Here is a 14,177-nt window from a genome sequence, read left to right on the forward strand (position 1 = left end):
TCAGACTTTAATAGCCTTGTTTCAGACATTGTAGCCCCTGAATGGCACACAGCAGCATTTACCACACTACACATTGGTGGCACCACAATGCACGAGTGGGACTATAGTCCTACACACCTGACTGGACTGTTCTGCATGGCTATGGGACACATCATCAAGGACGTCATTCACAGAGACATTGTTGGTCTCCCGTCCTTTGCTGCCACCTGGGTTGGGCTTGTTAGGGCCAGAGCATGGCCCCTACACATGGTGGACTCCTTTCATACAGTTACCAGGGCAGTTGCTGATGGTACAGGAGTCCACACATCCTACATTGTCCTCTCATTTCCTTTCAGCACCATTCTCCATTCTGGTATTGACAACATACACATCCACCTGCACATCATACCCTATGTCTCAGGATGTTATGCAATGTGGCTCATGGACAGGACACACACAGTGAGGCCAGCATACCATAGTACCTACTACATGTCAGGTACATTTGGCATACCACAGTCCTCAGTCATAGGGCCCCTCATGTTCAGTATATGCTTCCCTGCGGTACAGGCTAGCACAGGGGACTTTCCCTGCCTAGCTTTCAAACCCCTGCATACAAAGTGCCATGATTGCTCCACCAGCTGATACTGACTACATCCATATGGGTGTCGCTGTGACAGATACATGATATGACTATCATGGCATCAAGCTGCATGATACAAGGTGCATGAACATCACCTTTGCATTACACCATTCACCCACTGACTATCACATGGATGGTAGTCCCCTACATACATATCACATTGTACATGTTTGCAGTACACACATATGTCGCACCCACTCCTGTGGTTAATGTATTGCCACTGTGGCATGGATATCCTTCCATGTGGCCACACTTATCTGTACTGGGTGTGTAGCTGGTACATAGGCACCCATTGTACCTCTAAACTCAAGACATCTACACACATTCAAGGGTGCACCACCCCATTTAGGGTGTACCTTACACAACAGCTACAGCTTTACATACCACAACATTAACACGCCATGACGTTTACTGAGCTCCGACAGTTTAAGTATGTGGCTGCACTACGGACACCATATCTGTTCACATTTGCATACTACATACTCAGGGATGACCTCTGCTGATCAGACAGGGCCCATGTCCACAACATTATTAATGGATATACTCCTCATACGCGACATAAGCAGAGGCCACTGTGAGCAACATGCTCATGGATATGTGCACACACGCCACAATGAGTGGGATGTGCTTGTGGGTTACATTCCCAAACCGGACACTCACCATGCTTTGGAACATAAGTCCTATGTACATCACGCAGGGACACTCAGTAGCACTGTTCATGTGATACCTCCCTTGGTGGTTGGGAGACACATGTAGGCCTGGGATCACTGCAGTGGCTGTACTGTGCAGAGGTGCAGGTGACACATGGCTCTGCTGTTCACAGGACACTACCCTAGAGAGGTGCCACTAGTGTGAACACTGTAGTTGTGCTTACACATGGACTTGCCAGACTGCGTAGTACCCCACTATGCACCTGTGAAGCTATTACATGTCCTTTGTGCATGGTTACTTGGTAGCCCTTCCATTTAGATTAGCTATCATGCTATTACAATGTCCCATGCCTACAAGCCATATGTATCCTGTTATTGTACATGCCAATAGACGATACCTGTGGTATTCATGATATGCCTGTTATGCTGTGTAGAATATCTGTCATATCTACCTATAATACTATACATTACACATAGTATCCCATAATGCAAAGCATACTTGCACAGCGGAACCACCTTAGATATGTCATTAATGTTATATGCCCATACACATGCGTGCTGTGACAGTATATCAACATATACTATCCCCTGCTATGGCACGTCCTTGTTGGATATACCCTACCACTGACGGCGGGTTGTATGGAATTGTTCTGTTTAACGCCCTCATGTAGCATCCCTTGTGGTATCTGTGCTGTGTACCTTGTGTCCCACTGCTGGACGCACAGTTTCTACAAGCATTAGTATGCTCAGCAAGACATCAATACATAAATACCTTTCCCCACTTTATGCATTGCGGACACGTTTAATTAATGCAAACCAGGCTATACATACAGTAAAACTAATTAATACAGATCATGCTATACATAACCTTACATATTGGGCGTTCTACATACCTTGTTATCGTTACGGCATTTCGTTTCTATTTCTCTCACAGTGTTTCAACTGGTATTCGGTATGAGCATACGGTTTGAATGTATGGCAAGTCATCCTTATATACGTCGATACCTGTAACATGTGGATTCATCCCACCAATTGGTGTTCCTGAATGACTAATTACTTGCATATCAGCTGTGCAGCTACTCCATTCACCAATTACACGGCAACAGTGGGGTATAACTGAATTCTCCACTTGGGCATTGCCTATTTGCCCTACCTTCGGGGAGACGGTCTGCATTGTGTTTTGTTATGGGTAATTGCAACTGCTATGCATGGAGACAAGTATACTTTGGATTCATGTCCCCCGTGGATTGTGTGTGACAGGTAGAGTATTTGGTTCAACATGTGGGTGTACCTGTCATCCCAACGTCTGATAACGGAGTATTGCAAACGAAACCTGTAACATGGCTGTTTGTTCCATTATACAACGCCTGCAATTTTGCATGACGCATTTAATTGTGTCTCTCACACGGTATGTTGAGGATTCTGCAGATTTAATTGACTGACTGGATGTTTGTGCTGCTATTACAGTCTGTATTGCTTTAGTTTCTAGTGTGGGGGATGTCAGTGGGTGTACGTAGCATATACAGGTTTGTGGGCCTTGCATTTCTACATAATCCGTATATATGTGTATGGGCTCCGTCCCTAATTAGAGAGCTAACAGTTAGTAGACTTATGTTACAGGATTGTACATTGGGCCATTGTTAATTGGTTTCTATATCATCTGCAGGTGAGCTGGCTACTTGTATACCTCTGTAATTGCAGCGATATATCAAGGGATATGTGTAAGTGACAGCTATCCCTTGTATTTCTGTCCCAGATATTTGGAGTCATTGTGGTTGTGTTGGTAAAAGAGCCTGTTTGCCATGGGTTGCCACCTTTTCATATGGTCATTGTTGGACAATTGCGGGACACACAGCGGTGTTTACGGCCAACACGTAGTCACGGTCAGTACACAGGTTAGCACATACTTTCATCCTCAATACATACCTATTGTTGTGTGACTTTGGCTACTTATCATATTGCATGTAACATTTACGTTTCTTACATACAGGCATAACTATTAAATATGACTATTACATTATATATGGGACATATTTATGTCCTACCATCTCAGACATTTGCCCTTTGTACTGTTTTATGTCAGGACACACCTGCCCAGGGTGGGGCTGTCCCTCCTACTGTGGGACAGGTAGTAACCGTATGCCTATGGCTAGCTATACCCACACCTACCGTACTGATCTGCCTCTGACTTGGCACTAACAAACACATGTTGCGGACACACACACACACATTACAGTCACACGGAGATGCACACGGTACCCTCAACGCACACTTACACAGACTACGGCACTCACAAACACAGTTGAACACAGTGCCTACGTGGACCGCAACACCGGCAGCAGTGACTAAATGTCCCTTCATATCATCATACTATTACTCGCGGCTGTACTGTTCTGGTAATGTGTTCTATCGGTCTTTCAGCCTCATGGTTACGCATGTCGATATGTTACACATTCCATGGTTGCCAGTATCCTATTTATTTGTACCTCCAAGGTGTTATGAATGTCGTTGAACTATCTATTATATTTGCAGATATCGCTGAATCCATCTATATCACCATATATCACTCTATTGCCCTTTCTATCTGTATTATATATATGCATATGTGCACATATATATATATATATATATATATATATATATATATATATATATATATATATATGGTGGGGAACGTGACAGGCACACAGCACCACCATATGCTGTAAGGCTCATGTACTGCTCAGGTGTTGGCATTCCGTGTTCCACTAGCTGTTGTGTTTACAATGTTTGAGGGCTGCCTATACATTACAATTTACAGGTGGTCATGTTTGTGTGCCATCCATTTTACTGTGTGTGCAGGTGGAGAGGTGTCAGTCCGTAGGGGCCTCCACTGTCAGAGTATGTGCTATACGTTCCCTCTTTGCCAAGGCATAGGCATATTGGGCACGCCTCCGTCTGCCTACTGGGGCTGGCACAGTGTGTTCATAGTCTGAATCCCTCTGTGTCTGTAATGGCCTTGGCAATTGCAGTGGGCTATGAGGGCCTTCACCATTTTGTCCCTGCTGCAGCTGCTTCCGCAGGATCATATTATGTAGCATGGCACATACTATGACGATGTGGGCACACGTGCCTGCAGAGTACTGCAAGGCTCCACCAGATGTATCCAAGCACCGGAACCATGATTTCAGCATCCCGAACACATGCTCTATGATGATTCTGGTTTGTGCGTGTGCCTCATTATGGCATTCTTGCATGGGTGTGTGTGCATTTCTGATGGGAGTCATCATCCATGGCTCCAGTGCATAGCCAGCATCCCCCACAAGATGGCCATGTGGGATGTCCCCCCTGACAAATACCTGATACAGCTCTGAGGCATGCCAAATATGGGAGTCATGGTAGCTTCCAGGGCTGCCAGCACACACATCCATGATAATGCCCTGGGCATTGCACATGACCTGGCAGTTGATGGAGTGGAATCCCTTGCGGTTTATGTAGCGCCTACCATGCTCACCGGGTGGTGACTTGATTTGTATGTGCGTCCAGTCTATCGCACCCAGTACCTCTGGGTAGTGTGCCACACGGTGGAAGTGGCACATATTGCTGGCCAACTCCTCCTGAGTTCGGGGGAAGTATATCTGCTCATTGGCATGTGGTAACATGGCGTCCAGGAACTGGTGTAGTACCCTGGATGCTGATGCCTGTGAGATACCCATTATATCTCCAGTTGGCCTTTGAAAGGTACCTGTGGCCAGTAATCACAGGCTTACACATACCTTCGTGTCCACTGGGATGGGTTCCCCTCTGTTGTTTCTGGTTCTCAGGCGTGGCTGGCACAGCTCCACTATTTACTGTAACATGTCCCTGTCCACCCTGTAATGCTCTACTATCTCCAGGTCATGTAGCCCCTGGTAGGTTGCCCTTGGTCTGAACACTCTCCTTCTCCTCCGAGGCCTGCGGAGGTTGTCGGCATCATCCTCCACAACACCGTCAGTCTCTAACACATGCTGATGAATCACAGCTATGGCAGCTCCCAACATGTACATTTTAAAAGTTCCCCGTGTGTGTTACACCTATGGTGCAGTGTTTGGGAATACACAGGTGTGTGTTGGGTGCTTTCACACTTTATACTATTGTGCTGTGAACACCGATGATGTCATAGGGTGTGTATGTACGATCGTAGCTACAGGGTATCTTATGTGTTTTACTGCCGGAACTACTATTGTGGTTCCTTTGGTGTTGAATTACATTTGCCTGCCGTGGATTACCTCTTGACCTTCCCTTTACATTTCTGCACATTGCACCTACCATTTTCTGGTGTGCATCCTGCAGCCTACTTTCATTTGTACTTTCCTGGACCTGGCATATCTTGCGTTATGTGTGCTACTGCCGGTCTGCTGTCAGTTTGATTTGCTCTGCTGTGTCAGGTCTCCTATCTTTGCAATCCAATACCTCCCCTCCTTTCTTTGCATTCCAATGCCTCCCCTATCCTGTTTTGCAGGTATCTGCAAGCAGACTTGTCAGCTGCCGTCGATTGGCCATCATGGGTTGATTGGTGTTGATTGCTCATTAGTACTCCAATTACCCTACTTCCGCATTTCCTTCTTTTCTTCCCATGACCTTCCTGTTTGTGCTCTTGTTTGAGGCGCGTGCATCCGATTACTGGGTTTCGGGCACGTTTTCATCCCCGTACACATGCACTTTTGGGCACCATGTGTGCTCTCAGCTAAACAATTCTATACCTTCCTCCCCACCCCTGTCCTGCAGCTTTGCTTAGCAACGGACAGGCCAGATTTGCATTGCTCCAATGTGCTTACTGCTACGGTGGCACACCCCTCTGCTGATGTCATGTATCTCCTCTGAGCCACTCCTCGGTGTTATACCGCTGCGCCGTATGGTACAACCTTCATCCGGCGGGACATTTGCGATTCAGTATTATCTGCCTCATTTGCATGGCATTGACTACTAATTCATAGTTACTGCGCCGAACACTATCGCAGGCCCTTAGCAACCCTTGCACCTTGGTTGTGGTGCTCCATGCCTACCATTGTGTATTATGCTGTAAACCTGATTTCTATTACGTTGCGATTTTATGACATTTTTATATTATTTCTTTATGTTACAGCTTCCGTACACATGCCCTGCAGTTGTGCTGTGCGTTACTGTGGACATGACATTAAATATTATTTACGTGTTGTGCATCTTTTCTTATGCCATTGGCTGTGTATTTCGCCATTGGCATATGTTAACGTTGTGATACCTGGGTCTGGCCCTCTTCCATAGCTCCGATATTCTGTCTGGGAAAATGTAAACCGTGTTTTTTGGTTTACATTTCTGTGGGCTTACGCTACGCCTGCACCACTTCATGAATCGCTATATGTCTTCATTTGCATAGTGCGACACTGCACATGGGGTGATTAGCATACCTAATCCGGGGGCTGCGCAGTTCTGGCGTACGCCAGTAGTGCACGTGGAATTGGATTGTACCTGAATCGCTCGACAGCCATATTTGGCGTTATACCACCTACGCTATGCCTGCGCCTGGCACAAGCTTCATGAATCCCGGGGACAGTGTAATGAAAATGCATCACAGTATACAAAACAGAAGAAGGCAATAAATGATTACAAATTACAAGAAAGCAATAAAAACGAAAACAAACTAACCTTTCCCTCACAGCAGCCTATGGCAGAGTCTGAGTGAGCTTTTCTAGTAAAGCCTTGAAATGTTTTATTTTACTTCTTAAATATAAGGTGTAGTTCCTACCTCCTCCCTAAGTTCTCAGGTAATTAACCTTAGGTGACCTGTTTTAATAGGAACACTCTCCCTTTCTCCTAGATAAATTATGACAGAGAAACTATCCTTACTTCAGAAAAGTAGAAGGTAGTCTACAATGACCAGCTGACATATCTATGATGTCAGAGCCATAAGTGAGACTTGTTAGCTGTTTTAATAGTGAAAAAGTTCTGACACTTTGGCGCACGTACACTGCTTTTACATTGGCTCACTGTTAAGCCCTAACAGTCACATGGGCTCATGAAAGGTGCCTTTAAGTTTTAGAAGCTGGCTGGACGACAGATCCCTGGCAGGATACATCCCATATAGCTTAGGCTACCAGAGCAGTGATCTAAAGATGAACATACAGTATTATGTAACAGCTAGAGAAACTCAGCAACCTTGATATCTTCACAGAGGCATTCAAATTAGTTGTAGTCTGGAAAAAATAATATCCCCAAAATTATTATTGTCACAATCATATACTTTTCTTTTTAATTAAGCTGTGCAATTCAATATATTTGTTGCTAATGCTTCTAATATTGCAGTTATACTCCTTTAGAGTATAATAAGAGCTTCCATTTCCTTGAGTGGCAATTCATTGCCTAAAAAGCTGATATTGTACTATGGCTTTCTAAAGATATCAAAACCAAAGTTTCCCTCAGAATCAAAGCACAGGCCACCTACCGAAAAACAAAAGCCCCACTTGATCAACTAAGATTCAGACAGCTAAGGAAGGACACCAAAAAATCCATAACCTTAGACAAAAAGAACCACAACTACCATCTACTGCAAAAACACCAAAACAAACCTCAAAAGTTCTGGGCAGGAATAAACAAACTACTCCACCCAGGCCAAACCGCCACTCCACCCCCCTCAGCTTCCCAACAAAAATCCCCAGTAGACATTGCTAATAACTTCAACAGCTTCTTCACAGAGACTATCCAGTCTCTAGCCAGCCAACTCTCTCCCAATGGCTCTAATTCTAATGCAGCCACACCCAGTACCCAAACATACTTTACCTTTCAACCTGCTCCTACTCAACTTATTCATGCCCTACTTAAGAAACTAAGACCCACCACCCTGGCTGTCGACCTCCTCCCGCCAGACTATCTGCAAAAGGCTGCTGACACCATAGCATACCCCATCTCAATCTTGATCAACAGGGCTATATCTGAAGCTACTGTACCCACTGTATGGAAAATCTCCCAAGTCATACCTCTCTATAAAGGAGGCAGTTCCACTGAACTGTCAAACTTTAGACCCATAGCTATTCTGTCACCTCTAGCTAAAATTATGGAGAAGTGTGTACACATGCAGCTCATGCACCACCTCACACAGAACAAGCTGTTGTCCAACTTTCAGCATGGCTTTAAGCCACACCACAGTATTACTTCTGCCCTCCTCTCTTTCTCTAATGTCATTAACCACAACTGCAATAATAAACTATCCTCAGCACTCTTTCTAGATCTGTCCAAGGTTTTTGACATGGTTGCCCACAAAATGCTTATAAATACCTTGAAGGCCTTCTCCTTAAACAGCCATGCACTGCAATGGTTTCAATCCTACTTGCAGGGCAGGCAACAGGCAGTCCTATGGCAGGGCAAGATATCATCATGCCTACCCATCACATTAGGTTCCCCAGGGCTCAATACTAGGAAACCCTTCTTTTCTCCATCTTTATCAACGACCTTCATTCAGTCATCCCAGATGCTACCTGCATTCAATATGCAGATGACTCCACCTTGATTTGCTCTGACACCTCACCAGCTACTTTATTCACATTAACCCAAAATACCTTCAATACAGTGGAAACATGGCTCTCCAATCAACAAAACTAAGCTGTTCCTCTTCTCCCCCACATACAGGACCCCTGCCATCCTTCAACTTAACCGCTAACAATGGTACTATCATCTTCCCAGAAACCCAAACTAAACTACTAGGTGTCATAGTTGATAACCTGAAGTTTGATGCCCATATCAATCAAACTATCAAAACTATTAATAAAAACTTGTCTCTCTTTACCAAATCAAATCTTTCCTTACCCTACTTGCTAGAACTGCAATTTTCCATTCCCATCTACTATCAACTCTTCTCTACGCCTCACCTCTATTCTCCAACTTAAACCAAACAGATCTTAATAAACTATAATCCTGCTATAACCACAGTGCCAGATTTGCTACTGGCACAGCCTACCAGACACAAAACTGTCACAACCTAAATCACTTAGGATGGCTTGAACTGCCAAGCCTACTGCAGTTCAACCAGCTAATAGTGGCACATAAAGTCATTTACCAACCAGAAAATACACCTACACTAAAAATATTATCAGCCCCTACACCAGCACCCGGCCACTGTGATCATCCACTAGACTCCTAGTTCAAACATACAAATCCAACTACTCAGCTGGGGACTCTCTGTTTGCCAACTCTGTTGGAAAAACATGGAACAGTCTCCTAGCTGACTTGACCCTAGAACCCTCACTAACTCAATTCAAAAACAATCTCAAGAAATACTTCAAAACTCATTGGTTATGTCCTTGCACTAACCCCAACTAGTGACCTCTCTATTTCTTAGGTGCTTTACCTTCAGCTACTTCTAACTTTTTTCTACCACTCCATTTCAGGAAGGGTCAGTTGTATAACTGCTGCTCAATGTGTCTTAAACCTGAATGTAATGTTATGTATATATAACTTTGAAAATAAGGTTATGTTTTGTAAAGTGTTTTATAATACATTAGGACTATATGTGCTAAATGCTGGTATTGCTTATGACTGTAATCTGCTTGAAACTAGCATTTACTAAATGTTCAATGTGTATTATTATCTTGGAGCTTTTCTCCCTGGACCTCCACTGAAAATGGACATATATCCAGTTGGACTATCCCGGTCAACAAATGTAAAATAAATAAAGCTTTATATAATCGCTCATTTTTGCCCATAAGTATCTTGCCTCATAGTGGCTCAAGTGTTGGTGGTCATTAACAAACAATATTTCAGTCAAGATTCAGTTATAGCTGGAATAGTGGGGTCATTTTGGTGCAGCCAAAGTTCTAGCTGACGTCACTTATTATTTGCATTCCAAGTATTGATACCGGCAGCAGTAATTAGGATGGATCTATGCCTTAGCTGTACGTCACTTGCTTGTAAGAGTAAATTAGTGTCATGGGAGGAGGCTGTTTCTGAAGTTTGAATATGGGTTTGGAAGGTGGGGGCCTGCAGATTGTCTGCAAAGTGTTAATAAAGGATTTAGCTATACAGATAGAAAAGAATCTGAGGGGGTTCATCCACCAAAGGGGTAGACTAAGTTAAAGCTGCAATAGGAGGAAGAGATGAGTGCTATAGATAGTGAAGTTATTATCATATCTGGGGAAATAGGAACTGAAATAATTTGAAAGAGGCAGGTGTAAATTACTAAGAGCACAAGACATATCTGCCCCTTTTTCAGTAATTATTTACAGTTGTTATTGGCTAACAGTATCTGTTAATTTAAGAAATGTTGTATTTAGTAATAATTTGCTATTTTAAGACTTAGTAGTAGGAATACCGGAATAAAGAGACTGAATATTCAAAAATGAGGAATTACATATACTAAATCCGAGTTTGCTGATTCTCTGAGTATTCCCTTTTTGAGGTAAGGTGCTCTCAGATTCACTGTATATTAGCTCAGGGGTGTCGGCTTGTCTCCCAACACTGGGGGTGCAGGGTGCTTGTCACTCTACAATGAACTACTTTATAAAGAATAATAATGTTTGGAATTCATTGTTCTGGGGCTTGCAATTCATATCGTGAAATCAGAATAGGGAGTTGTATTCTCAGATGTGTTGGTGGTTGTATAGTATGTAATACATCAATGGATTATAGCTTTGGCATGTAGCATAGTATTGTCATTGTTATAACAGTTGTAAGCTGGGTCAAAATGTATACAATATGTCACTTGTCTGAGGTTTTGACATATAGAATAATATTGCAGCTATAGTGAGAGAAGTGATTGTATCCTAGGACAAAAGGTATGCAATGTCAGTGAACTGAGGAACGCATGTGGTAAATAAAATAGTGGTAGTGAGAGAAGTAATGATGGTATAAAGTGAGGAAACCGTAGAGGGTAATGCAATTTTTGGTTTTGAAGATTTAGACTTAACTTCATAAGAATTGACATACTAAATGTACGAGCACATCAGTGGTAGGTTTATTGGTAATGCCACCTAAGGTTTTCAAGTGAAAAGCACGCTGTATACTGTCAGCAGGAAGCTGAACAATGTAGAAACAAAATCAAAACAGGGTCTAGGGATGCCTTGTACACCTGACAAAGATCACCTCTCAGACGTCTGTATGATACCGAGTAAAGAGACAGGGCTTTGAGATGATCAGTGCAGGACATTCTGTTTACTCCCTGAATTCTTTTCATAAGGAACATTTGTGGATGTTACAGTTGCTGCATGTGTCTGGTCAGGTACATACTGAAGGGGTCATTGTATTCTATGATGGATCTGATGAGGGCTGAGTACAGTGGTATGATGACCTGTCTGGACCTAGAGGCCACTCTCTTGCTTATACGTTGAGCAACATAGAAGGATTTTCTTACTATCTTGGACATGTGTTGGTTGAAGGCTAGGTTGCTATCTACATGAGTTCCCAGATTCCTGCTGACTAGTGAATCAACTTTTAGGGATGCTTTACTGATAACCTGGTTACCTGGGGTGGCCAACTTCCCAAAAGGTGCGTTAATGCATTTCTTCATACTGAGTTTTAAGCCATTTAAGGCTTTCGCACTAAGCCTTTGTCTGTGTTAGACCTTCCTAAAGGATGTTCTCATCTTGGCGGGGGGGGGGGTTCAGTAACTGCTCCTAATTTGCAATCATCTGTGAACTTGGTTAGACAAAGGCCTTTGAGATTGGCTTTGACATCTGAGAAGAACACGCCAAAGAGGAGTGGGCCTAGCACAGAGTCCTGAGGGACTCCACAATTTTATGATCAGACCTTATCAGGGAGGGCAAGATCACTGGAAAGGGGGGTGCAGCATTTTCCCATATTTGTGAGCATGAGGTCCAGTATATTGCAGCCTCTAGTGGGTGTATTTACTATTTGGTAAAGGGTGTTTGTATTTACAAACTCCAGGAATCTCTGTGTCAATAGATTTAGGCTGTGTAGGATGCTCAGTTATAGAGGGGTAATTAAAGTCTCCAATGAGTGGGGTGTTAGGCTGGATGGTAAGTGTCTACAGTAGGTCCAAGTATGCATTTTGAGCTTCTTGGACCATGGAGGGTGACCTATAGCTGACTCTGATATGGTATGGGATTTTGTCTATGGTGATCTACACACGGAGGAACTTCAGCACGTTATCCTGTTTAAACACCCTAGAGGTATGCTTGTTATTGATGTATATTGAGACACCTCCATATTTAGCCCTTGTCTGTGTAGCTGCTGGTCTAAAAGTGTGGAAAGCACTAAAACCTTGCACTTCTTGAGTACTCTGCAGCTTTAAACCATGTCTCCATAACTCCACATATGTCTATATCAGAATGTATACTGCAGTAAGGAGTGTGGAAATATTCTCACAGCAGTTAGCTGATTGCAAGGTCATAATTGCCATTTGTAAAATGGAGCAGCCTGGAGGGCTAAGTCCATGAAGTTAGTGTCTCATGTAAATGTTCATTTGATGGAAGAGGTGGAAGTGCGGATTGAGACAGACCGTGTAACCTGTGGATTATACCTTGTGCACATAGTCATACTTGTTAAACTATTTCCTCAGATAACTAAACTGATCAAAAAAGGAAACTGTTTTCCTTTTCAGATCATTATAAAACTTACCACTAACTAGTGGCGGATTTAGACATGGGCGCAGGGGCGTGCGCCACCCCCTTTTAAAACTTGTATATATTTTCCAGTTTTCAACTTACGATTTCTTTATTGTGCTGTAAAAAAACTCTGTTTTGTTGAAAACCTTAGACTGTATCACCAAACAGTACATTTTTTTAGTTTCAGCTTCAGGTGCATTATTTTATTCACAGAGAATCCTTAGACTGTCATCAAATGTGCCCAGTACACTGGAGATGCGATTGGAGGCTGCATTCAGGTGATTTTTTTTTTATAAAGATTCTCCTCCAACTGCATCTCCCCTGTAGCTGAATTAGGCACATTTATGAGAATATCGTGGGTGAAAAGCTGTAATGTTTGACTCATGTATAAATAATCCCTGGTTCTGGTCGAACAAATATGTTTTACAGAGTATGCAGATTAACTCTGAAAAAAAACCTGTGCGAGCACCTCACTGAGTAATTCTGCCCTAAGGTAATTATCATAATTTTTCTTTTTTACTGAAGTACTACTGATTTAATGTGCCAAAGTGGTACAGTTGAGTACAGTGCTTACTGTCTCAACCTCTTAGAACAACAAATCTGGAAAAGCTCTAAATAATTGGGGGGAGGGGCAGTTTGTTCCATAGTTCTCCAGTTCAATTAATCTTGTGTCAGTTCTTTGCAACTTTTTAATTGCGCTCTGGGCACTTGACTGTAGCTTGAATAATTACTGAATTCTCAGCTGAATCTATTTATGTCTAAGTGGGGGTGATCTGCTGGCTCCATTAATGTGGCTGCCAGGGTCCTGTTATTCCTGAAGCAAGATCCCTTCTTCTGTATTAATCACGTCATGGGCCACAGAACTCTAAAGTCATCCTACCTGTTTCCACATCATTATTTAACATGATACATCTATCAACTGTGTTTAATGACCAATAATTAAAGGAAAATTAAAACAGAAACTATAAATAAGTTATATGAATTTTTTCTTTATTAATTTATTAATATCACAGACATCTAAGATTGTTTACAGTCCTGAGCACTGCAAAACACAACTAAACACACACATCATTAATCTATTGATGTCTTCATTGCACACTCACAATAAATGACTGGTGAGTGTGTGTGTGTGTGTGTGTGTGTGTGTGTGTGTGTGTGTGTGTGTGTGTGTGTGTGTGTGTGTGTGTGTGTGCGTATGTTTATATAGAGATTGAGAGAGATAGGGAGTAGAGGAGGTAGACAGACAGATTAACATGGGGAGGGCACATGAATGAGGCAAGTTGCTGCTCTGGGGTTAATTAAGCAATTGCACGCTCTCATTGCAGATGGCGGGTCGTGGAGTAAAGGGGAACAGATGCG

This window comes from Protopterus annectens, chromosome 7.part0 (assembly GCF_019279795.1).
Source record: "Protopterus annectens isolate FY-2018-M chromosome 7.part0, PAN1.0, whole genome shotgun sequence".
NCBI lineage: Eukaryota > Metazoa > Chordata > Ceratodontiformes > Protopteridae > Protopterus > Protopterus annectens.